Here is a 23,251-nt window from a genome sequence, read left to right as displayed (position 1 = left end):
AGAAACACTGGTGCTTAATAAAATCCACAGCATCCGCCTGAAAACTGCAGGCAGTGCCTGCCCCTTCGGGGCATCCAGACAGAAAGTTCAGGAGAACAAAATGTGAGGGAGCAAACGTATTTGCTGTTAAAATCCCATATATATTCAAGAGAGCGTAAGCCATGAGTTTGCGGGTCATTCAGATTTAGATGATCGAGTTTTAGGTCCACTCTGCTGTTTGAGTTCTGGAAGATAAGACATATTAGGACATGGACAGAGGCTCAAACTGTACAGTGCTACCTCTGAGACCCCAGTTACACATCTGCTCCCCACCTCCCCAGAAGCACCAGGACCCTGGGATGATCCTTTCGTTTGAGCAATTTAGAGTGTGGGAGAATGTGGCTGAAGTTCTGTGGAAGTATTATCCGTGCTCTAACAGGGTCAGTTTCAGTGAGTCTACCTTATGCTAGGCAAATTAGAGTCTCTATAATTCATTCAGTGTATTTCCTCCTGAAATATCAGAGTTGCTTCTCCGACATCATCCACAAAGCCCACCACAGAGGCTCATTTTCATGGCCTCTAGCCCAGCTTCCAGTCTGTTATAGTAGGCACCCAATGAAAGATGATCAGCATGGCGCCCTGTGCATGTCTACAAGCGACCACCTACCCAGAGTGCTCAGCGGCACTTACGTCAAACGGAGTGTGAGTAGGAAAAAGCCGGATTGAAGGAAGTCCCTGGTAGTAGATCTGCGGGAAAAAGATGAAGCTAAAAGATCAGGAGATATGTGCATGGCTCATGGCTGCTCACTTCTTCCAGTGCTGTCTGGTTCATTTCAATTTGAATGCAATAACTAGTTTGCAAAAGCAAAGATCCTGCCTCTGGGTTTCCCGGAGACATAGCAGAATGAGAACACTTCACGGCATCCCTCATGTCACTACACAGATCTTCCCCCCACCCCCAGCTTTATAAATCTCTCAGTGAGCAGAGCATGAGGCCCATGCTGGGTTCTGACAAAACTCCTGGCTTCTTTGCCTTTTTTTTTCTCTCTCCCCGCCGTCATTTCAAGCAGGCCAAAGCTACTAATTAAAGAGGCAGTGATTTATTCCTAACTCTTCTCTTCCCTCAGGAAACATAACTCAACTCCAGGCACAGCTAGCTTACCTCGCCCTATTCAATAAATTATGGCCGCCTCGTTAATAGTTAATTAGAAAAACTGAAAGCCTAAGACAGACCCTCAGGGAGGGGAGAGGTCAGCTCTCCCCAAGCCTTGTGCACAAGGAGTCAGAGCTGATATTCCTTGGTGGATTTTCCTCATGAGTCCCTGAGCTAGCCTTAAATGTCAGTGCTGACCCTGCCCTGGTGTTGAACGGACTGATTGTGCCCTGCACTGAATCCCATGTTGAGCTCTTCTTTGTTAGCTGAGCAGGTGGGAAATCTGTCATTAACTTTCTTTTAGAAAAGTCATGGGAAGAAAATGTGTGTGGTGTTCATGCGTGTATTCATGTTTGCATGTGTGTGTATATGCATGTGGGGAGGCCTATTTTGGGTGTCTTCCTCAATTACTTTTCACTATGTTCATTGAAACAGGGTCTTTCTCTGAAGCCTGAGCTCACCAGTGTCAGCCAGTCTGGCTAGCCAGCTTACTCTGGAGAAGCCTCTGCTCTTCAGTATAGGATTACAGAAAGTGTCCCTGCCTCTGACATTTATAAGTGTTCCAGGATGTGAACACTTGCAGGGGAAGGACTTTATCCACTGAACCATCTTTCCAGCCCTGACTATTAAAAAAACAACAATAATAACAACAACAACAAAAACTGGACATCAATTGTTCTTCAAGGTATTTGCTTGTTCACCAGACACTAACACACCATGAAAACTTCAAGAACAAGTTTTTCTTTCTCTTTTAAAAAGAGAGCAGGCCCCAAAGCTTGTGTGCTTTTCTGATATAATGCCTGACTTGAGGAAAGCCAGCTCCCACCAGTTTCCATTGGCTCCTGCCAGCTCCAAGCCCCCCTTGTTTCTCTGTAGACAGCAAATTTTGCACAGCTGCAGCGCAAGAAGCAAATGTGTGGAGAAGAAACTCAGCAGCAATGTCCACTCCGAGTCTGCAGCGTCTCCATCTGTTCAACTGGAGGTTCAACTGGGGATGTCTGCAGTGAGCGCACAGCCTGTAAGCTCTTGTGCAGACTCAGAAGGTTCTAAAAGTCTAGGGTGGGCGCCAAGGATCTGTGTTGCTAACAGGCTTCCAGCTTCTGCTGCTGCTGTTCTGTGGACAGCAGAAGAGGTAGCAGGACACAGGGCTTGCCTTTTGGAGTCAGCACACACATCTGAGAATACCAGTAAAAAAGTAATTTTTGTTTGCCTGATGTAATTGTTGCCTTGAGGCTCACTGCCTCTGTCTGCTAATGTAGGCCTAGTCCTTCAAGCTTCTAGCTTCCATATAACCTAACCTAGGCCTAGAATGTTTTCAGCCTCTGAGACTGCTGAATAAGCTCACCTTTTCAGGCTCTTTCTGAACTCTGGCTGGCTGGTTCAACTCAGCTGTTCTGGCTCAAACTCCTCTCTAAGCTGACTGATTCAAACTGGCTTCTCTCAGCTTCTGACTGAATTGCTCTGCTTGACTTCGAACTAACTCCAACAATCTGTTCTAATCTTCTGGCTCCTTCTCATCCTCTGGCTCATTCTGTCTTCACCTGTGTCTAGCTTGTTCTCTTTTCCATCTGTTTCCATAAAACTCTCCTGGTAAAACTGCCTCTGAATTCCACGGACTGAATTGCTCCAAACTCAGCTCCACTGTACTGCCTCTCAACTCAGTGAATCAACTGAACAGCCTAGAACTCAGAGATCTGCCTGCCTCTGTCTTCTGTGTACTACCATGCCTGAACCTAAACTTTTCTTTGCCTAAAACCTGTTCTGTACCAGTCTGGTCTTGAATTTAGAGCTCTGCTTGCCTCTGCTTCCTGGGATTAAAGGTGTGCCTGTATTCCAGACAGAGTAGCCGTGTTACTGGATTAAAATTCCTCTACATACCAGTGCAACCAAATGTCATCAACAAGGTGTTTCTCCTGCTCCAAGGATGTCATGGCACCAGCTTGTCACACTTGCTCTGAAGAGAGACATTGTAGGCCATTGGTCTCTGATGAGGATATTCACAGTCCTCTAGACACACAGATCTACTGACAGAGAGTCTTCTGTCACAAGGTAGATGATTGGAAGTTCATATTTTGATGGACACTAAGCCTGTGAATGATACCACTAGGGTATGCAGATGTGGATTCAGGCATCAGGTTCTCTTGCACATCAGCCCTGGACCTCAGAACTCCCACCTGGACCCATGCTTTTAGGTCACGTCACCAGAGCCAGTGTCTTCATCCAGGGATCATGAGGGCCACCCGTACCCTTAAAAACAGAGATCTCAGCTGGGCAGAAGGCTCTGGAGGTAAAGCAGTTCTGAGCAAGTGTGAGGGCCTTAAGTTCACACATCAGACCCTTCATAAAGCTGGTGAGGGAGCAGGTGTCTGTTATCCCAGACACAGAGGTAGATGATGTCTGTTATCCTAGACACAGAAATAGCAGGTGCTTCTTAGTGGCAAATGGGAGTCAGAGCAAGGGAGTCCACAGATGCTTACAAGCAGCTGTGACATATGTAATAACAAACAACAAGGAACCCTGTCCCAAGTAAGGTGGAAGGTGAGATGACAGCCAAGGTTGTCCTTTGAGCTCTACACACATGTGTATATACCCATACTCTCATAGGAACACACACACGCACACACACACACACACACACACACACAGAGAGAGAGAGAGAGAGAGAGAGAGACAGAGAGACAGAGAGAGAGAGAGAGACAGAGAGAGAGAGAGACAGATAGACAGAGACAGAGAAAAACAAAGACCAAAGAAACCCCACATAGATTTCCAAGCCAGTCCTCTGGAAGCCTGCTCCACCGCCCAGTTCTGCAAATGCAGCAAGTGGCCCTTGATGATGCTGGAAGTCTAGCAAGGTTGGGAAACAATGGTTTAGTCAATATTTGGGGCTGAACTGTGAAAATGTATAAGCAAATCAGAAACAAAGATAAGCAATTCCCAGGTCAGGACCGGCGGAATTCCCAGAGTCCCCCAGATGTTTCCCTGTTTGTAACAAGAGTCCTGTCTCAGAGCTGTGTTGCCTTCACACCACTGGCTGTATGTTCACATAATGCTACACATAGATGTGATGCTCAGAATCATCACTAACAAGGTCAAACAAATGGAGAAAAAAATGTTGGGAGAAGAGAAGTAGGTGATGCTAAAAATTCCTGTGTTGACAATTAACCAGAAGCGGTCTAAGGTTCTTATAACATTAGAAAACTTTTTACTGAGTAATAAACCACTGGCTAACTTACCATAATTAAAGAAAAGATTCACTAAGTCTTTTCAACTGTAGGCTATTTTGCTCTGACATTCTCCCTCCCCATGAAAATATGAATTAAGAGTTAGTTAAATTCCAACAAATCAGGTCCAGTCCAGCGATCAGAAGTTGAATCAAATGTATTAAACAGCAAGGTAGACACTTTAACTGTGTGAGTTTGGACCTGACATTTAGGGAACAACTCGACGGGTAAACTTCAATCCCAGTGCCCACATAAAAAGCCAAGCCTGGCATGCCTGTAAGCCTAGCACTGGGGACCAGTCACAGACATGTCCTGAGGGCCTGCTGGCCAGCCAGTCTGACCAAAATGGCAATTGCTGAGGAGACTCTGTCTCAGAAAAAGAGGTGGGCGGTCTCACTGCTGAAGGCATTGGTCTCCCTTCCAGAGTTTGCCAACGAGCAACACTGTCTTTGCAGGTAATCCTGCCAGGGTCTGGTGGAGAGACCCAGCCACAGCTGCACAGACCGAGTAAACTCAGCGGGTCGCAGAGCAGGCGTTGAATGTGGGAAAGGCACCTGTAGAGAGGAGGCTGGAAGTTAACAGTGGAAGGAGAGAGAGAAGAGGGGGTGAGAGTGATCGGAGTGCATTCCATCCAGGTATGAAATTGCCAAAGAACAAATTTAATTCATTTAATAATATAAGATGGAGAAGTGATTGAGGCAGAATTTCTGATTTGAAGGTCAAAGGTTTGACCTTCAAACACATGTGTGGATGGACATACCCCTGAATACATAGAGCGCACACCTAAAAGAGACACCGCACATACACAAAATTCATACAACATACACAGAACACACACAATATATATACAACACATCTACACACAGAGACACATTCACAGATACACTTATACACACACACACACACACACACACACACACACACACTTGAAGTGCCATGATAACAAACAGGAAATTCACAAAAGATTACTTATCACAACTACACAACAAAAGCATGTCAAAGCTCTCCTTTGAGGTTTGTCTGCCAATCACTCCGCTCATATCAGCAGTTGAGGAGAGTCAGGAGCAGTGGAAAGAGACTTCCAAGAAAGGAACCAAAAAAGAAAGTGCATCCCACGTTCTCTTTCAGGAAAGTAGCCATAAATGCTGGAAGTGCATTGCTCTGGTTAACAGCTGCACACCCACGTGCATTCTTCCTAGCTGACTCCTGGGTGTGCGTGTTTGCAGGTCACTCACGAGTGTTCAAATAGCTGACATAACTCAGAATAAAGTGGGCTTGGGGCTGGGGAGATGGCTCAATGGGTAAGAGCATTCTCTCTGCAAGCATGAGGACTGTAGTTCAAATTTGCAGCACTTTCATAAAAGGCTGAGCATGGCTGTATATGCCTGATGCCTGTAACCTCAGCTCTGGGAGTAATGCCCAGCAAGTCAAGAGCACTTCCTGGCTGGCCGGTGTGCCCCCAAAGCAACTTTTTGGCTCAAAGAGAGATTCTGTCTTAAGGCAATAAGGTGGAAAGCAGTAGAGACACCATTGTCTTTCACCCCCCAACACTGGAACACCCACACATGCACACGTGCATTCATGGGTGATAATGATAGCAATTGCATGAGCATAAAGCCAGCCATCTCTCAGAGCAGGTGGAATGGGATACAGTCCTGGGATCTAATGCCAGAGCTCCCATTACAAGGAATCACCAAAGGCCACTGTCCTTAAGAATGGTGACGTAGGGCTGGAGAGATGGCTCAGCCGTTAAAGGCCAGGCTCACACCCCAAAATATAAGAATGGTGAAGTAAGTGTGGGGTTCTTTATAGCTTTTGATATTTCCATTCTGTTAGGTTCCCGTTTTCAATCCAGAAGATAATCAATAATTACAGCTACCATAGTCAGGAACTTCCAAGAGAGTTTGTGGCCAGCCTGGGCTACGTAGTAAGAAGACAGTGAGGAAGGGACAAAACGCTAGGATGACTGGTTGAGGCCCTGGCTGGCTCAGCACTGACTGCTGGTCACCCACCTCCTACCCTGCTTCTTGATCAGTTTTGTGCAGAAGGCTGTGGCCCAAGTAATGTGAGTCAAGGTGGTCGCTGTTGAACTTGATTACTGGCAGAAATTGATACTAGGAAAAAAAAAATGTTTCTTGATCAGGAAGGATCCCATTTCAAAATCAGTTTCCTAGATGGCTTACGCTGGGTGGCAGATCATTTTTACTGAGAGACAGAGAAGGTAACAGGAGACGTGGAGAAAGAAGAGACGCAAAGAAGAGAGGAAGAGACACCGTTACTTGTAGCTCCCTCTGGCCCACATCTGAGGCTGCTTGGGCAAGAAATTAAGACATGTGTCCTTGGAATGGGGCAGGGGACTCTCTTTGAAAGTCAGTGTCCCATTCTTCAATGTTCCCAGCCTGGGACACTTTCATATAAAAGTCAGCTGAGGGGGTTGGTGCTGATGCTGACTGGCTGTTATTATGAGGAAAACACAAGGGGGAGAAGTATGGGGGAGGGGCAGAAGCAGAACAAAATTTCACAGGATTTGGGAATGACCGAGCTTAAAGGAATGTTTGAAAATCCAAACTGAAACATACTTAAAAAAAAAAAAGAGCAAATGTCTAATAAGTGCAATAAAATAAGCTGGTGGAAAAGACCACTCTGGAAAGGTTTCTCACAGTCCTACACTTACAGAATTTTGGAGCCAGAAAAATCCATGGGAACCTGAGGCAAACCAGTGTGTTCAAAGCCTTGGATTAGGGGACAGGGTGCGAGGGTGGAAGAGGAACCTTGTGCCCTTGTTTTAGCTCGTACAGCTGAAACCTAAGAAGCTCAAACCTGGCTGTAGCATAGCCCCACAAATACAGCTTCAAGCAAAAATTAATAGCAAATGATGATGCACACACTCAGCTTAGGAAGCTGAGCAGTTTTCCTTCAGGTGGGGAACATGGAGAATTGACAGGAGGAGGAAGGTTGTGAGTTTCCCTGTGTGGGTACTTATATTCTTTGTCAAAAAAATGCTAAAAGCAACAAACATTTTGAGCTTATATACCTACAGTCCACTGATTCTAAACACCATCATTTCACATTTTACTCTCTTTATAAAACACTCCATGTCTTACATACATGATTTTAAAAGGTGTTTGGTGATTTCCCTGTTAAAGAGCAGAATGTTAGAATAATAACAAATCAGCTAGAAAGATCATCAAAAATGACTCAACTCAAAATTTATCCTTTAAGTAAGATAAATGCAAAATAGCCAAACAACAAGAGGGTACAAAAAGCTATTCTCTTCATTCTGGAAAGAAATGGTGAATGGCACATAGCTTCCGTCTAGGCTGCCGGGGTAGTGGGAGTCAAGCTTGTCCTGTTATAGAGAAAACATGGAGCCCAACTCTGTCTTGGGCAAGTCTTGCATTGACTCTTTCTGGAACAAGGAATGTGGGTGGGCCCCAAACATCACTGCAAAGCCCTGCCTACATGGGTGACACTTTTCTGAAAGCTGTATAGGTGACTGCTCCCTTTAGTGCCTTCTGTCTTCTAAATACTCTACCCTGCACCCTGCCCCATGTGGGTAGCCGGGCAGGACTGTGTGCAATCTGGTGAGAGATGAAAGGCTGGAATCTCTGGATGGTTGGCAACACTCCCCTTCATTCTCTCTTTCAGGGAACTTTAACGTGTCTGTCTGCTCATATGAGGGTCTCATATTTGAGGACCACCATAGCTTGTCATTGCTACTTTATGGGTTCCTCTTTTTCTCACCCTCTATCCTCACTTCTCTGCTTTCACCCTCTATCACTAGATAGGAGAGAAAGAAAGAGGGGGGAGAGAGAGTCCTTGAATCAAATTTCTTTCTTGTTTCTTCTTTGAGCATGACTACTAACAAACCACAACCAATCTTCTCTGAATAACCAACAACCACCAACCCCACCTATCAGGGATCTAGCATTTATATATCCCCTGAAAAGTTTCCAGAATTCCAAATACCACACAATTGCAGAAACCATCTGCAGCTGGCAAAGCCATGCCTCTGCTAGAGCATGAGGGAAATCATAGTCAGCTACTTTGAAGCAATCCCATATCCCCACACCTGGGATTAAAACAAAAACACATTCTTATAATATTTCTGCATTAAAAAAAGGAAACCAAAATACCAGAATTGTCATCATAAGCCACAGTTGCTCGGGTTCAGATAACCCTGTCATGTGAAATATTCACTTTCCACTTCCCAGTTGGATGGCCCCACAGCTGTCCCAGAGGGCTTAAGCAAGTGTACTGAAGTCAAAACCCCAGGTTGGGGAAATTCTCAGGATCAGCTCACATCCTCAAAGATTTTGTCTAGAAGCACAGACCTCAGTAAGGATTACTACCATGAGAGAGTGAGTGACATCAGTAGGAGAACTTTCAATTCCATATGGGTAGTTACAGCTCCAGGGAATTTATCACGAAGCCTTTGAGCATATTGACTGGGAATTTTCATCTCTTTATGGCCTCATTCTTTTCTATCCTGCTGCTTGATGAAATGCTTCTGTCTGTTCCCTGCTCATTTTAGCTCTGTCTGGCTCTCTTCAATTTCCATATGGATTTGGGGTGCTATGGATGTGTCTACTAAGAGCTTGTGGGCTGGAACCTTGATCGCCAGTGTAGTCATAGTGGGAGAGGGGAGAGAGAGAAAGAGAGAGAGAGAGAGAGAGAGAGAGAGAGAGAGAGAGAGAGAGAGAGACTACCTTCAGGTGCAGATGTGGGGAATAAAGTGTTCATGTGTGAGAGTGGGAGTGCATGTTAGGTCAAAGGAGAATTACAAGTGTCCTTCCTCAGGTGCACCTTCCTTATCTTGTTTGAGTTCTCTCATAGATATGAAATTTCTCGTAGATCTGAAACTTTACCAAGTGGGCCAGGCTAGCTTGCTAGGAAGCTCTGCTTCTCTTGCCTCTGCCCCCACCTTGCTATCATTGGCATCACCAGTGGATGTCATCATGACTGAATTTTTACATGGGTACTGGGGATCTGAACTTAGAAAACCCTTATCCACTGAGCCATCTCCTCAGCCCTAGATGTAGTAGACTCTTTAAGAGATGAGGCCGTAGGGAAGTCATTAGATCATGAGGTCTCCACCCTAGGTAGCTATTAATGCAGAATCAGAAAGACCTCTTGTGAAAGCAGATTGTTAAACAAGGCCACCCAATATTCCTTACCCCATCCCTTCATGGCCATGCCCATATATCTCTGCCGTATTTCAGTACAATTAGGGTGGTTCTCAAGAGACATCATGCTGTTTGAACTTCCCAGCTCCAGAATCACAGACTAAATAAATCTGGTCTTTTATACCCCACCTGACATCCAGCGTTTTGTTATAGTAGCACAAAGTGGGCCGTGACAGGAGTTGGCAGAGACGTCAAGGCAGAAGAAATGTGAAAGGTGAGAAGAACAAGGATCAGAGGGGCCTGAGTCAGCATGGGAGGTGGGGGTTGTCACTTCAAGGATGGGGACACCTCCAGGAATCTCATTTGGGGAAAGCAGGAGGCAATTGAAGTAAAGTTTGTACATCCTCTGTTAAAAATGAAGACCAGGAAATTCAAAAGTTCCTGTGAGGATAATGAAATTCAATTCTCTGCCTCCATCCAGGGGTTCTACCCCCATAGATCATGGCTGCAAACAAGGACTGGGGTTATTCTTTAGACCCAAGATTAATTATAGCCTATACCTAAGCCAAGGGTGCATTTGCCCCCTGGCAGGCATACTCTTAGAATTTATGACACAAAGAAAGGATGGGTGGGGGTCAGGGCAGCCCAAATCCAAAGAGTTGTAAGAATGATCCCAAAGAACTAAGGGCACACTGTGACGTAAAAAAGTGTGATTGCCAGTAGGACAAGGACACAAGAGTGCCACCTTTGTGGAGGTTGTTCATCATATGATGGTGAAGTGTGGAAGTCCTCTTGAGAGCTGGCGAACAAGACCTGAGCCTTCACCAGCATCTGAGGTAAAAAAAAAAAGTAAATTATGGAAATGCCCAGAGTAGCTGAAAGTGAGTATTCTGCGTTTTTAGGTTTTACGTTCAAAATTATGATTTTGGAATCATTGGTACAAAGTATTTGCCACCATAACTTAAGAAATGGAGACAGATCCGTGTTGGGCCACAGAGAGAAACAAAAGGTGGTGGGAACACAGTGGAATTGGTACAAGGATGGCACAGTGTGGAAGCAGACGGAAGCCTCGACTCAGAGGAATATGGTGAGTCTTGTCCCGTGAACTTAAAATCCTGGGTTTCGCTTTGTTGAGGGGAAAAGAGCCGAGACAGTTTAGCTTCTTGTACCTGGCAATGAGTCTGGCAGTGTGTGGCACACCCTTGACTTCTCAAGGGACCATCAAGGACTTGTCTACACCAATCCACCCATTACCCTATTCTGCTCCTAGTGAGCAGTAAGTTTATAAGGGGAGATAACCTAGAGCAAGCTGCTCCTTGGCGGGAACAGTCCTGAAACGTCTCTAGTTGAGCTAGACTGAGGCAGAGACACTGGAATCTGCCCACCTTTATATCCAAGCACTGAAGCTGCAGGTGCTCACCCAGTTTTTAGGTTGGTTCTGGGAACTCAAATCCACATGCTTGTGTAGCCAGGGCTTGACACATTGAGACATCTCCCCAGCTCCTGGGATATTTTAATTGCCACCCAAGTCTGTCCAGCTTGATCAAGGTGATCTAAGTGCCAATGTAATGGCCAGCAGTAACAAGTTGTTTGTGTCTTTATGTGTAATGGCTGAGACAGATAGGAAGGATAAAGAATAAATACATGTGGAGTAAAGCCAGGTCTATTTTTTTGTGTGTGTGGGGCACTTTTTAACTGTGGCAACAATTCTAATTCCACAGTCCCTCTCCCTTGAGTTAATTCAATTTATCAGTAACTCAGAGGAATTCACAAACTCTAAAAGATGAGCTGTTAATGAAGGCTTCTCTACATCAGCTTTAATTGATTTTAAAAATTCATTTGAAGCAAAGGGACTCTCTCATTTCTCTTAGAAGACACGATGTCCACCCACCCTGCCCAGAACAAGTTTAATAGCAATAAAATTCTGGCAAATGAAGGACTGTTAGAAACAAAGATGAAATTCCAGTTTTGGCTCTGAATGAGGAGGTTGGTAGCTCTATTTGGGATTGTTCTAGCCTGCCTCTTTCAATCTCGCATTCCCACAGAGGCCAGGATTCCCCAGAGCCTGTTCTTCCACGGTGCTGTTCCCAGTATTGTGGGGTTGGCCTGTGGTGTTTGGAACTATTGAAAACTCTATTGAAGAGTTTTATATTTCTCAATCAAAGTGGCAGTCATAAAAATTACTTGCTACCATTTAAATTTGTAAACCAAACTTCATGCTTCTACAAACTGATTCATCCGCATGTCACCAGAGACCTCTGAGCAGAGCTGTGACACTATACTGATGAGGACAGGGAAGGAACCCCCGATTATCAGGGTGTGGTGATGGATGTAAGAGAACCAGGGTGCCAAATAATGCCAGTTGCTCTCTGTTTGGCTGTTTCCACATATTAGCTCCCACACTGCGTTCCCCAAAGGCTGTTTACCTCCAGCTCTCCCATAACTATGAATGCCCCGGTGGGAAGGGACCCCATCTGCCCGGATCTTGTCTGGAACACCGAGTGTTCGTGATACCCATCGGATAAGCCAATGCCAGAGTTCTCCCTTCCTTCATCTGTCTTCTCTCAGTGGTCGCCCCAGTTTTCCCTTCTTGTCAGAGCTCACCAAATGGATGCTTTATGTCCAAGGTGCCCACGGATAGCGGATATTCAAAAGAGAAACAAAGTGACTGAAAAAACGAAGGTTTGCTTATTTTTCCACAGAGTAGAAACGAACCAAGCAGTGTGCCCAGTCTATGCTTACTGCATCTCAGGTGGAAAAGGGGCTGTGGGAAGACCGGACTCAAGCACAGACCTCACTGCACTCTGCACTGCAGCCTGTTGGCGGCGCTCCTCCCTCCCCTCCTGACTTATTCTCTCCTGTGCCTTGTGGTCTTGAAGGAGGAGCTGAACTCTTTTGGATGAGAATGAAAACAAACACAGGTGTGGGCTCCTTCAGGAACTCTAGAGTCTGGAGTCAGCCACTGTACGTTAAGAATTGTCTTGAATCTCATTTTAAGTGAGATTCCCAACCAAGTTGGACATGAACTCAGCAACAAATGGCATACAAGAAAAACTTTTTCTCGGTATCATTTATTTCCAAACACCGTTTCAAAACTCCTGAAAGTAATTCACTTCAGTGAGAGAGGGAGAAAAATATAAGGAGAGAGAAGGAGAGGGAATAAAGGAGGGAGCATGGGAGGGGGAAGAGAGATTCAGGTTTAGAGTTTAGAGTTATAGGCACAACTTTAGTACCTATGGCTGAGGCTTGTAAAACAGAGAAGTAACTTGTAAGCTTGATAATGTAGAAGTTTATCATTCTCTGTAAGTTGGGTTGCTCTGTTAATTGTAATGGAAGTTTTGGTTTTTTTAAAAATTCAGGTATGTAAATATGTTTTTGTTTTAATGTCCTTCAGTTTATCTACAGCTGATAATTGCCTCATGCAGGGGTGTGGTCTTTGCCAGCTGCAGTTAGTTTAATTTTGAGGACTCTTGAGAGGGTATAAAGCCAGAGTCCAGAGAGAGAAGGCACAGCAGCTTGGAGGGGATGGGCAGAGAGAATGCTTCCATAATGCTTTGAAGAAAGAAGACTGCTTGCTGTGTTTGCTTGTTTGCTGGTTACGTGGACTGCTGGATATCCTGATGACTGAGACTAATATTGTTGCCAAAAGAATCCAACACCCTACCCAGTTGGAAGAAGTAAAGAATTCTGCATCCCATTTCCCATCTAACTTTCTTTCTCTCCTATATAGGGTTGATAAAAGGGAGGTAGAGGCTTTAGGAACCCCAAATAAAGGAGAGTTAGAAATAGCACCTACAATTAATTTCAGTTAATTTTCTGGCATCTGGACAAAGGGGACTTGATCTTTCCATGCGCGCGTGTGTGTGCATGCACGCATACACACACACACACACACACACACACAAACACACACACACAGAGCCACATAGTCTGAATGGGGCAAATCAAGGGATACCCTGCTATCAGAGGGAGGACAGTCCTTAGGGCAGCCTCAGTGAGGATGTAGGTGTAGTAGTCAGAACCCAGGTCTTCCCTGAGCTGTATGTAAGAAGATTACCTCATACACGAATCCATACCTTACACATTGCTCCAGCCTTCCTTCCAGCTGTCGGACTAGATATAACAGGACAACACATACACCCACTGACAGCAAGCTAGGCCCTTTACTGACAATTTTGCCTGCACCATCTCTCAACATCCTTCAAAGTTTTCTATTTTTACAATGCCAATGTTATTCGTGAGAGAAACTGAGGTGAATGTGATTGAATAGAGTCTTGTGAGGTGTCTGGGCAGTAAGTCTGGTGTGACAGGCTCTGAGCGCTCTTAAACCTTCCTGGAAACATCTTCCCAGACACACCTAGAATTGTGTTTCTATGGTGATTCTAAAGCCAGTTAAGTTGACCATGAAGAGCAGGTATCACGAGGCACTAGAACTTCAGTTAGCTAATTGATTGGTACATGTCTAGTGTTTATCAGGTGGAGGAGAAACACGCTTTGGCTCTGGGGCAATCCATGTAGGTGTTAACTTCTGCCACCAAATCCCTCCTTGAACCTTTCTAACTTCTTGTATCAAATGCATGCCTTTTCACATCTTCAGTGAATTATCGATTATCTGAATTCGTCACCGGAAGAAGCAAGCTTACCTTAGGCGAAATAAACTTGGAAACAGGCATGTCTATGGGATAGCTTAATTAAGAAGAGTCATGTCATAGGACTATGACAAGCACAATTGCTCTGGGTCTTCTGTCACACCTGTGGCAGCATCTTTATATATTAATAATCTGTTCTTTGGCTCTGTGCCTTTTTTTAAATGAAGTTGATGCATTCATTGAAGCAGGTGTCAAGGGCAGAGGCTTGAGATCCAGCTCATGCATTCTCCTAGCTCTTGGTGACATATCCATTGCTTTCATTTTCCATCTTCTGGATCTGTGTCCTGCCTAGCCCCTGCACATTATGTCTCACAGCAGCTGTCCTTAGCATGAATGACACAAGAGCCAGGTCTGGTATCCCAGGGGAGTGTCACCATGGGGTACTTGCTGGGTAGCCTGGTGGCTGGAGGCAAACTCTATCCTGCCTGGACTGAGGCTGCAGATATGTCACCACGACAGAGCAGGGTGTCACCCACCTGTCCTGGCTAAGGCAGTGAGTAGCTCAGGGAAGAAGCTCACTCACATTCTCCTCTGAGAGGCTCTGGAGAACCTGCTCTTTACAGCAATGCTATTAAATTATAAATTCAAACTCCAGAAATAGAAGAGGAGAGGAAGGAGAAGAAGGCAGGGGAGAAGAGGGAAGAAGCCTGGAGAGGATGGAGGAGAACGCCGAAGACTTTAATAACTTTCCTGGCACTGAGCCTTGTTGTTTAAAGTGCATCTGCCAACATCTCATTCTGCTGGGCCACCCGAGTCCCACTGCTGGGAAGCTTAAGTCTTCTTGGATGGTAAAAACCTGACTCACGCTTCAATTGACAGAAGAATTACAAAGATCTGCTGTGTATAACGTTATGTTTCACACATGCGCTTTGTAGAATGCTTTGTAGAATGCTTAAATCAGGATAATTAGTTATACCTATCACCTCACATATTTTTCTGCAATGGTGGAAAAACTGAAACTCCTCACGATTTTGAAATTTATATTTTTACTAGCAATCTGGCTCACTGTTACACCAGGCTGTTAGATGGCAAGGAGGACTGGATTCCCCAGCAAGATGGGGAGGGAAACAGGAGGGAAATGGTTTTCACCCTAGTGCCTTTAAGGAGAACCCTTCCTAACCAGAAACAGGGTGGCAAGCGACCGGCATCAAGAAAATGCCTTCTGTTGCCTTCTAGGGGTTGGGTAGTGGGGAGGATACCAGCTCTACTTTAGAGACAGGGTATGCAGGTTCAGAAAAACCACGTGTTTCATGCACAATACCTAGACCATGACCAAGCATGGTTAGGCTTCTGGCAGTCCCTGTTCATCCAGCTTGGGTAAATTAAATTCTTGTAGAAGGAGAAACACCCACCAGTTCTGACTGAACTCAGCTTTGTTTATAACATTTATTAAAGACAAAGGGACATAAGCCCAAGCTTATTTCCTTAGGCTGGAGGGGCTTCTACAAATGGAAAATCAAAATACATTCTCAAATGAAATACAGATGAAAGTAAAGCTGAATGAACCGCCATTGGAACAATAGAGGAATGGAAGACATTTTGTTCAGGATAAATTAACTCAGTTTGAATTTAATCAATACTAAAATTAACTGTGGAAAAAGGTACTTTCAGGGCTTATTTTATGCTATATATTTCTAAAATTTGATTGCAGTTATGGCTATGTGGTGAAATTTCAAACAAATGAGTATAATGAAAAATGATACTAATTTCAAGGTATCTTGTTTTATTTTATTTCATAGTTATCAGGTGCTTGACAAAAGTGTTAGTTTTTTTTTCTGTTTATTTTCTTTCCATCGTGTGTGTGTCTGTGTGTGTGTGTGTGTGTGTGTGTGGTTTGAGTGCACAACTCTCTGAACATTCCAACAGAGCCATGCACATGCATGCGAGGCCAAGGTTGATGCAGCCCTCTTCCTCCTTCACTTTACATCTTTTGCACCAAGGCAGTGTCTCTCAGCTGAACCCAAAGCTCACTGACACAGTGAGTCTGGTTAGCCACCTTGCTCCCATCATGCCCCGCTGCTTCCCTCCATGTGCTGGCATTACAGGTGGGCTGCCAAGCCTGAGACTTTAGTCTTCATGAAGTGAAACAAGCACTTCAACCACGGGGCCATCTCCCTTGCTCTAGGAAGCTTTCATTTTGATGGTGAATTGTTTGATCATTTTATCAAACTGCACTGTTTGTTTGAAGATAAACCAAACAATTTCAATATTAGCAAATCTGCTCTAGAAGCACAGGGAAGCCAGTAATTTCTGCACCCAGAACTAGAACACTTCTTTGTTACACATTTGGTCCTGTACTTGCTGGTAGTGAAATGCAGGTAGTTGGGCTGGCACGTTCCCAAAATGCTTGCAAAAATACTATCAAATACATGTGATGAGCAGACAAAAGCCATCTTTAATACAAACTATATTGGTCAATTGCCATGTACTGGTTTCAAGTGTGAAAAGTGCACTCTGGGAATGAGACCTTTCCTTAGACCCAAGCATTTATTTAGCATGTCTCTAAGATTTCATATCCTGCTCCCCCAGCCCTGTGACAAAGCAAAGGAGAGCAATACACAGATTGGCGTGTTGAACACATTACACCCTTGAGAATCATTAGGAGGTGAGCCATTTCCAGTAGAGGATACTATCGTTTATTCCCTGGTGTTTGTGCCTGTGGGAATAGAAAACCAGAAGCTCATTAGTGAAGAGCGCACCCTGATCTACTCAGGACTCACTTTTGGGAATCCCAATACTGGCTATTTCTGCCTCGTTTCCCCTTCCTTTTCCACTAGATGCTGTAAGAACCTGATTTAATGTTGTAACTTTTGCTTGGTCTTCCAATCTGGCTGCCATTTCTACAGCATGTCATAATGCCCAATGTGGTGGTTTTTCTATCTCCCCTCTGCATTTATATACCTGGTTTGTGCTGTTTATTTCTTTCCCTTTGCTTGGCACATGGTTATGATATTATTATCACTTATGCTGTATCAAAAGCACAGATGTTGGAGGTCCTTCACTGAATGGAACAGCATCCCAGAGACACTGAAGAACTTGCTCTGTCTCACCTGGAGAATGAATAAGGAGATGGAATTCCATCTGGCCATCTGGCCACTGCCTGCACTCCTGCAATAATAATCAAAATAGAATTTATCTTCTTTACATATTTCCCTAACATCTTTTTAAAACACAACAGGTTTTAAATATATATACTTCAAATCAATTGAAGTAGAAATAGTTTGATAAACATCAAACTAGTAAATTTTTGTGTCCTTTTCTACTACCTCCATGCAAATATTTCTGAATGTTCTTCTCCTTTTTGAGGCTGGCCCTCCAACACAATGGCCAACATTTTCCCATAAGACTGAGTATAAAAGAATGGGATATATATATATATATATATATATAGAGAGAGAGAGAGAGAGAGAACAAGAGTGGCTGTCCATGACTTGTGGCCTGTCTGCTGGAGAAGGGATGGTTTCAGTTAGAAGCAGCTTTGAAGATCTACTTAAGTCTTCATGCCTGCTGCTATCACATGGATATGGTTTGCAGGCATGAGGGAGCTTGGCCACCAGTGTGGCAGGATTGAGGTGACAGAAGTTTTAAGAAGCAGGGCCTACCAGGGGTTGCTGTGTCCCTGAGACATGCCCCGTAAGGGAATTATATAGTTCCTGTTGGACTCAGTCTTGTTTCTCATGTCATATATAGTCCCATGGTGATACTTACTATTCTCTATGAAGTTACACAGCCTAGAGTTTCTCATGGAAACTGTTCTTAGTCTCTAAGGCTTTGAACATTTATGAGTATCCAGTCCTGCATATGTCATCATACCCACAATAAGGACATCTATAGCGTTTTGTATTCTGTAATGACTAGATTATAATAAATGTTTCCCATATACCAAATGCAGAATTAAGTACTGTCCATGAATAGCTCATGCAGTCTTCATGCTAATTCTGTGAATGGAGGAGGGATTTTTGCTTTTTTGCAAATGAGTAAAAGGAAGCTTGTAGATTTTTAAGTCTTTGCTCAAGCTAGTGGCTCACTGAGGTGAAAATTTACTTTTAAATACAAAGCTCCAAAGCTGTATGTTTAACCATAATACTGTAAGTCTAGCATATGACATAGTTAGAACACCACATATTAGACTATTTAGTCAGTTTATAGATAGTGTTACTGTGTCAGGATTGGTACGTCAGAGCATGTGAGATTTCAGGGGAAAGATATAAGCACCCGAGGCTGACAGCAGCTAAGTCTGCTGATTTAGCTCAACAGTTTATCCCATGTGCCTAGAAAGGCTCTGACTCATAGTAAGAATTTAGTAAATATTTGATAAACTGATCAGTAGACAAAGGAATGAATTAACAACAAGGGTCTTTGAAAAGAAGGAGGAAAGTTATTATAAGCAAGATAAACACTATCTGTCCAAAGTACCTTGAAAAATGGTTAGGGATTTTTGTTCACCAATACAAACTGTTGCTATGCCACCCCAAAAGAGCCTCCTATCCCTTCCTTGTCTCCTTGTCCGAGCCCTGATCACTTCTAGAAAGCAGATACGCTCCATTGACACAAGCAGTGTTTGGGGTAAAATGAAGAAGACATAAGTCAAAGCAAATGCTGAGACTAATGAGACAGGATCTATATGTGTGGAAGGACTTATATTCTGAACATATATATTTAAGTATATAAACTGCTCCTTACCTCTTCCTTAAAACATAATATTCCCTGGGTGAATTATAATGATTAAAAATGATGCAGAGCACAAAGCCTTTGAAGGTGCCTCTGCAGACAAAAGAGTCTGCATGGAGCAAGGTGATTCAACTGCAATGGGTGCAAAAGCAGCCTAGGATGAGTGGGCTTCTATTCAAGGAAACTTGAAGGCAAAAAGTACACAACAGTGGTAATTTATAAAAGTTGTAAATCTACGAAACAACATAACAACATGGTTCCCAAGGCCTGGCAAGGCTTTGCTTTCATCTTATTGAAGGATAAAGTGAGACCTGAATTGCCGGAATTTTCTCTAAGACAGTGGACCCAGGCCTATGGGTGATTCTCACATCTGTTGAGAGACTATTTGGTGACCAAAGAAAATGGCCTCTTAATTGTGTAGGACAATTTGTAACCAAAATTGAGGGTGAAAAGGCAAAACAAAATTTGCCCTATCTCCTATATGAACTCAAATGACCTGGCTTCTTAAACTAAGTCTGACATTTTTTCCTGGCAGTCTGTCTGAGGAGATAAGATAAATTAGAATTCCTGAGACGGTGGGGAGAGGGTGGGGGGAGAATGCTTGTCCATAGCTTTAAGGCAAATGTCTGTTTTCTTTCTCTTAGATATTAAGACACATTGACAGGAAGAAATTTTGGCATTTGGAAGAAGAAGGCAACATGTCTCACACTATTCGAGAGAAATCTGTTCAATGTTAGAAGAATTTTATCATGAAAGCAGTCTCCCCTGTGCTGTGTTCCCTGGCTGTGAGGCCTTTGTCTTCCGGAGTAAGCCTGAGCTGGCCTACTGTCCTTTCTCTGCTCATTGCAGCCATTGTTACTTTGATGGAAACCTTGACCCTTCTATGACCTTCACAAAGGCCAAGTCCTCCTCACAGCTGGTCAGGCAGGAATGCTGGGAGTGGCAATCAGTGAGAAGGTAATGTATGGTGACAGTGGGTTCTCTCTCACTTTCCAGGGTCCACCACCGCAATTGGGGCCACCTGTGGGGGCAACACTGGCCATGCTCCAAGCAGGCTGTGGACAGTTCTTTGGTTTCTTTTTCCCTCCCTCAAATCTAGTCCTTGTAAGAAAACACTCATTTTGCTTCATTTCTTAAGACTCAAGGCTAAAACTTGAGTGTATTTTCCTGTTGAAAGATTTCCAGTTTTTATTAGTCCTAGAGGGACCAGAAAAACTACAGAGAGGCCTTTGCTTTCAGGGCCAGCCTCAAATTATTTGGGCTAAGACCTGGAAGCCCAAAGACATTGTGTGGTCTTAGAGTTGTTTTGATTTAGAGAATGAATCCTGAAGGCAAGATTAACATTCCCCACATAAAGAGAAATCTACACAAAGATGAGATGGCTCTCCCAGTCAGTCCCCAGTAAGAAACAAGCAAGAGAAGTCAGGGTAGACTTCATATTGGTGCTGCCACCTGTGATCAAATACTTCCAGAAGTCACCACGACACTCACACAGATTCACCAGAATTTCACAGGCATGAGGGACGAAGTCGAGTCAAGATGGAAATGTGCTCATTGCTTTACAGGACTGAATATTCCAGAGCCTGGCACAGATTGTAGATCCAGAGTTGAAACAATACTTCCAAGAATTTGTCTGTCTCAGATGGGTTAAGGTGTAGGCAAACTGGGTATATAATTAGGGGTAGCAAAGTCTGAGGGCTTGGCCCGGATTGTAGCCTTTCTTTCTTAATTCTGTACTGTAGGTGACTTGCTAGCCTTACCTGAGTCTGAAAAGCCATCTCCCCTCTCTGCTATGGCTTCTGTGTTGCCTTCTTCCTCAGATGGGCTCTTCCACACAGTGGCCAGAGGTTAGCAAAACTCCAGACACAGTTGCTGAGCTATCAGTGTTCCCCCACTTCCACTCCACTCCACTGCCCCACCTCCATGCTTGGTCCCCTACCAAAACCTTCACTCTAGTACTAGCTAGAAGTGAAAACACAGTTTGTGTGCAGAGGTCCTGATTATTTGAGCCTGGATATGTCAGAACCCTTCAGTGTCATGGAATCCCCACACTGTTTTATTTTCCCAAGACATTCAGCTAAACTGCCATCTTAGGTCCTGCGTGTCTAGGTTTACTCGTGTGATGAGTCCCTTCAGCAAGACAGAGGAGTTAAGGAAAAGGAACTCCATCCTGGTCACCATCTGAAGAACAGTCAGTCAAGAACAGATGAAATGGCACTGGAGGGAGAGATGCTTCAGCAGCTAGTGTCACCTGTTCTGTGTAATCCACATGGCAGGTCCCTATTCCTAATGTCAAAAAAGATTGGATTTTTAGAAGTAGCAGGTGTGTTTCAGGGGTCATCTTTGAAGCCCCAAGTAAGGTAGAGCCTGTGTAAACCCCAAAGGGTTAGAGCTGTGAAGGAGCTTTTCTGTGAGACACTCAGAATGTTCTTACCAATGAAAGGGAAAGGGGGTGGTGGACAGACAGACAGACAAGGCAACAAACAGCATGAATGTCTACATCAGATTACACAGAACACTGCTGCTTTCTGTCCAGGCGTCCTAACTGGCACCTAACTGTCTTTCCTTTGTTCATGCTCCTCCACTGTCCCTTGGGTCTTCAATGGGAAATTTCTACTTATTGTTAAAAGATACTTTGGATATGCAAACATCCCTTTCTTCTTTTAGTTTATTCCTATCCAAGGTGAGTTTTCTGTGTCCCTTCTCTCATGCTCTATCATTCAAGCACTGAACTGCAGCACACCAAAGGAGGATGGGCCCCGCAGGCATTCCTCCCAGACCCGGTATAGACATTCCACCTGGCTGAAATACTCAGATGGATGGAAAAAGGGAGACAGTGAGTTTTCCAGCTGTAAGCTAAATCCACTCACTTTTCCAGAGAATCTACAGAGATCTGTGCTCACCCTCCCACTCCTGCTGTGGAGGAGGCAAAGTGAGCTGCATGGGTGTGAGCTGCACGGGTGTCTCCAAAATCATTCATCTGCCCACAGAGCACGGTGCTGATGACCTAAGCACTTGCTTTTAGCTCGGGTGCTTTCAACTTACGTGTAGGTGGTTTTATGAGAATGTAGTGTGTCAAAACTTTACCTGCATATTTCTCCCCACTAGAGTCTCTGGGAATAAATTGTCTAGTTGGACCCTCATCTTTGGCTCTGGCCCATGTCAGAGTCTGTCCTATAAAGAGCAACACCCCACTCCTTCCCAAGCTGCATGGGGCAGATTCTCCGCTGACCCCCACTGAATGCAGTGAGGCCCAGTCAGTTTGCCAAGCATGGCTCCCTGGGGGATCTCACAGGAACCATGCACATTTGGACAAGAACGTTGTTTTCAATGGCACCTGCCCCCACCCCATCTCAGCAGCACGGGAAGCCATTAGAGAAGGCACAATTCTTGTTACGGCCTGGGGTACTGCTCATTTATCACTGTCTACTTCCATCCCACTCTAATATTTGCAAGTCAAACTTCCAAATTCCTTCTGTTTTTCATGGACTAAATTAATCATTTATCAAAATGAGATTTTTCTGTGTTATATTGCCATAGTCAGCTCTATCCAAGAACCTAAAGTCTCTCTCAAAAAAGGCTGTGTTGTGCTTGCTTGTCAGACAGAAGCCCAGGAGCAACTCCAGTCTTCTTTCTGTCTGAAGTTGTCTGTCAGGAAGCCTGGAAATTCTTTTGATGGTACCTCCTCATCATCTTAATATCCACCAAGTCGGGTAGAGCAGTTGTATGGTCAGAGCCACATGGATCTGTCGTGCCAAGGTCATTCTCCACTCCACTTTAAATGTAGGTGTCTTATATTCTGTTGAGCAGGCACCAGGCATCCACTTCTACTGCTTTTAAGCCTTGATTTTAGAGCAGAAATTCTATTTTCAATGAGCTTATTACTTGAACAAGAGTTTTCAAGGACTTTAGCAATGGTCTGGCTCAAATTCTTCATTTTCTTTTGGAAACCAAGGGTTCTTCCAAAGCAAAATGTTCCCCTGTGACAGACTGAAGTTTTCAGCCAGATCTCACAGTCTGTGGAGTTCTGGCCGTACCTGCAAGCCATCCTGGAAAATGTGTGTATGAATTAGGAGGCTAGACGTCAACACTGGCTCTTCAGTTTGTCTAGACTGGCTGGCATGGTGAGGGAGGGACGGGAAAAAGGGGAGCTTTAAGAATCTGCCTTTCTCTACTCTACAGCCATGCCTGGATTTTGTATGGGTGATGGGAATCCAGACTTGGGTCCTCATGATTACATGGCAAACAGTAAGTATGGATGTTGATGGAACCATCTCTCTATCCCCATTCACACTTATTTTAATAGAAGTGATTTTTGTTTACCACGTAATATGAGCTGCAGGACAGCTGTGGTCCTCTGTGATATGGGAGGCACACCCATCTACTGTCCAGGCCTCAAACTTCAGATAGTAAAGTGACTATGTCAAGCCTCACTCACACCAACTGTGGTGA

General features: G+C 44.3%; 1 long non-coding RNA gene across 1 annotated transcript in view; it reads right to left on the bottom strand.

Annotated features, from left to right (window-relative positions):
• Positions 1-669: 669 nt before the first annotated feature.
• LOC132652793 (uncharacterized) overlaps positions 670-23,251 on the bottom strand; it is a 40,442-nt gene continuing 17,860 nt past the window's right edge. Inside the window, exons 5-6 of the long non-coding RNA XR_009590351.1 lie at positions 3,011-3,086; positions 670-726 (exon numbers count right to left, since the gene is read on the bottom strand). This is a non-coding gene — a long non-coding RNA (uncharacterized LOC132652793). The remainder of the gene's footprint in view (positions 727-3,010; positions 3,087-23,251) is intronic.

The sequence above is a fragment of the Meriones unguiculatus genome, chromosome 3 (assembly GCF_030254825.1).
Source record: "Meriones unguiculatus strain TT.TT164.6M chromosome 3, Bangor_MerUng_6.1, whole genome shotgun sequence".
NCBI lineage: Eukaryota > Metazoa > Chordata > Mammalia > Rodentia > Muridae > Meriones > Meriones unguiculatus.
This window is presented reverse-complemented; position numbering and strand designations above follow the sequence as displayed.